General features: G+C 54.3%; 1 long non-coding RNA gene across 1 annotated transcript; it reads right to left on the bottom strand.

Annotated features, from left to right (window-relative positions):
- Positions 1-1,107: 1,107 nt before the first annotated feature.
- LOC148119877 (uncharacterized) lies at positions 1,108-3,047 on the bottom strand. The gene is made up of 3 exons (XR_015734938.1): positions 2,890-3,047; positions 2,542-2,677; positions 1,108-2,268 (listed from the first exon to the last, which is right to left on the bottom strand). It is a non-coding gene; the product is annotated as an uncharacterized LOC148119877 (long non-coding RNA).
- Positions 3,048-3,535: the final 488 nt, after the last annotated feature.

The raw sequence follows: 3,535 nt of genomic DNA, 5'->3' as shown, positions 1-3,535 counted from the left end.
TAAATAACGCTGCCATTCTGGTAGGGCTGTCTTTCCATAGCTGCCCTGCGAGCTCTGGCCCCCGCCAGTGCCGTCTCCTGTTTCAATTTCCATGTCCTCTTGCTTTTGTAACTCAAGGAGCTCCTGAGCTCGGGAACAGCTGACAGTCGGCAGCTCCTAGCGGTGGCACCTGGGGAAGGGGTGGATGGGCAATGACTTGCCAGCTTGCTCTGGGGCACCCTGTCCCTAGTCGCTATGAGTCATTTGAAGGGTGAGCAAGGGAGGGGGGATATCTTTGGTGCCAAACCCACGGGACGTGGCAAGGCCCTGTGCGTGAGGATGGGTGGGGATGAGCTTTTGCTAGGGGGTGAATCACAGACAACCCTGCTGTCTTTCCAGGTCACTACCTCAGGAGGGAGCTAGCCTTGTCTTCAGGGACATCACCCTGAAATCAACAGGCATCGCAACAAGCTTGGGAGGCACCGCCTTGCATCCAGGAGGGCCGCGTTGGTTCAGAGGGTGTTGTATTGAAGTCGGGTTATTTCATTTCCTTGCGGGCAACATGTCTTGCGCTGCACCCAGGGTGTTACATTGCATCCAGAGGGCATTGCATCCTGCATTTAAGCATACCCAAGGCTAGACTGCTCACATACAGAGAATTCGTGGCACCTTTGAGTACCTACTAAGCCCAAACTCTATTTTACTGGAGAGGAACCTAAAGTCAGAGGGGAAGCAGAAGTGAAGCTTGAGACTGCCTCCTTCCATAGTCTTAGGTCCCTCAGCCTCATGACCCTGCAGCCCCACATGGCTCCTGAGCAGGGGTGAGCAGGGTGAGCCTCACACCCCTGCAGCCCCATATTGCTCCTGAGCAGGGGTGAGCCATACGAGAGCATGAGAGGAAATGGGTGATGAAAGGCGGCAGGACCCAGGAATACTACCTCTCTGGCTCGGTTTCTGGCCCTTCCATTTCCTTCCTTTACCATGCACTCACACACCACCTCCCTGGTCCCTTTCAACGCTCTTGACTTTTTTTCTTCTGTGCCAGTATAAAACCCTCACTGGCTTTACCCTGGGAGGAAGGGGATAGGCGGGTCCAAGTTTGTGACTGGAAAGAAGGCTCCAGCCATCTCCCTGCATCCAGCTGTCTTTTTATTACTGTGTGCTTGAAATGAAGGAGCCAAGCATGTCCCCAGGGAGTGCCTGGCAGTGCTGACACTCATGGCAGAGGGTGACCGTAGCCAAGAAGTCGTCAGGTTCTGATTTATCCTTTTGCCAAGTGCGGGGTGGAAAGTTCTGAGAACAGTGCTAGAGATGACAACACACACACACACACACACACACACACACACACACACACACACGAGCAGCTCCCCGGCTTGCAGGGGCGTCTTCGCTCAGAGCTCTGGAATGCCACGCATCTGTTTATCTCTTGCCGTGCCAGCCCACCAAACCTACCCACCCCCGCTTCCCCCGTGGACTCCGTGTGCCATGGCATTTGACAAATGTGAAAAAATAGTAACACCAGAGCCTGTGACTCTGGGACTCCTGTCACAAAGGTTCCTTCTTGGTGAGGCCTGATTGGCTGAGTCAGGGACTCTAGAGAGAGGCCAAGCCAGGCGTGGCTTTGCCCTTCACCTGGCTCATACGCTGACGTCACAGTGAGACGGACAAGGCCAGGGTGTTTGGACTGCCATGTCTAGGATATTTGCCTTTTGTTCAAGCCGGAGAACGGCTTAGGCTGCCCCATTTTTTTCTCTTGTGAAGCAGTCAGGTTCTGCTCGGTCTAGACACAGACATGTCTGTCCCCTGGGGGTTGGGAGCTGTAGGACATGGGGGTGGGTGGACTTCTGTCACCCTCTTGCCTGCCCTTTGCAGGATGAGTTCCACCATTGTTCAACTGACTTCCCAGACTGCTGGCCAGTGTGGAAGAGACTGGGGCTTTCCTGCCAGTCTGTGCTGTGGGCTCTCTTCTCATCCTTCTTGTGGAAAAAGAGTATGTGGGGGTGGGGGGGGCGGGAGGTATGGGAAACAACCTTGTCTATCCACACAAGCCTCCAGCAAAGTGCTTCTGTGGTCATCCTTCCCTCTGACCGCAGTCTCTTGACGGTTTGATAGTTAGGGATGGAACACGAGTTTCCTGCAACTCATTTTACCTGCTTCTTCAGACAGTTCTGCTTTGGAAGGCTCCAGGAAGCAGACCTGGTCAGTGGCTATCAGTTGACAAGACCTGGCATTTCCAGGCCTTAATGCTGACTCCCTCACAGAGAGCTCACCTGGGAGACAGGTGTCCTGGGAGAGAGAGAGAGAGAGAGAGAGAGAGAGAGAGAGAGAGAGAGAGAGAGAGAGAGAGCGAGCTTACCTTGAGAGACAGGTGCCCTGGGAGATGCTCAGCCCTTTTCTGGGCCTTTCCATCTCTACTACACTCTGTGAGAAGCCTGCTTTACCAGCAAATAAATGGAGGCCCAGAAAACTCAAGTAAATCTCCCTCCCGTGGTCATCAGCAGCAGATTTTTTTCTGGGGACCCCGGGCATTCTAGATCTTCAATTGTTAGAATAACCAACCGTCTCTCAGCTTTGGCTAGACAGGAAGGCGGGCCTCCGCTCCGAACGCGCCTCCTTCTCTTCCGCTTCCTTCCCCATTGTGTGTCCGCTGCCTTTGATGTGCACAGCACCACACTGTTCCTCGAGTCACACGCTCCTGGGAAAGGCAGGGGATCAAGGAGAGATGAGGAGTCACGGGGTTGTCAGGAGGGTGACCCGAGGAGGGCTCCGAACACAGGCTGGGGAGGGAGACCGTAAATGCGCATTTCCAGATAGCTCTCGGGGCCTGTCCATGGGGAGGACAGAGGATTGGGGAAGAAACCTGAGTGACTGCGGAATTAGGCAATCCAGAGTGTAGGAATCTCGTACCCGAGTGGGCTGCTCCTCTACGTTGGTTTCAGGACAGCCTGCCCACCTACTTCTGCATCCTAGTGGCCGTGGACCAGGAGGTAGGGTAGCAGCCACATGCACAGGAGTGCCAGTGTTTGGCTAAGCGAGGCAGGGATGCAGTGTGTTGGTCAGCTTCCTGTCACTGTGGACAGACACCTGAGAGCAGTCAAAGTACAAGAAAGCAAGGTTTGTTTTCGTCATTGCTTTGGAGCTTTCGGTTCATAGTCATTTGGGTCATTGCTCTGGGACCTGTGGGGAGCCAGCACATCATGAAGGGTGTGCGTGACAGAGGAGACTACCCAGTTCATAGTAGTCAAACACACACACACACACACACACACACACACACACACACACACACACACGGAGGGGAGAGGAGTGAAGGAAGAGGAGGAAGTGGAGGAGCTGGAAGGAGAAGGGCTGGAATCTCAGTAACTTCCTTCAGTGAACTCACTTCCACCTACCAGGCTCCATTTCCAAAGCATCGTGGGGACCAGTTCTTAACACACGTGCCCGTGGGGTATGGGAAGGGCATAAGCCAGAGCAGCCAAACTCTAGAGCCCTGTGCTCAATCCTGAGCCAGGATGCTTCCTGGCAGGGAAGGGCAAGAGTGGAAAGGTGCTGG

Source organism: Myodes glareolus, chromosome 14 (assembly GCF_982192425.1).
Source record: "Myodes glareolus chromosome 14, mMyoGla1.1, whole genome shotgun sequence".
Classification (NCBI taxonomy): Eukaryota; Metazoa; Chordata; class Mammalia; order Rodentia; family Cricetidae; genus Myodes; species Myodes glareolus.
The sequence above is the reverse complement of the archived record's forward strand: the minus strand, read 5'-3'. Positions and strand labels throughout refer to the sequence as shown.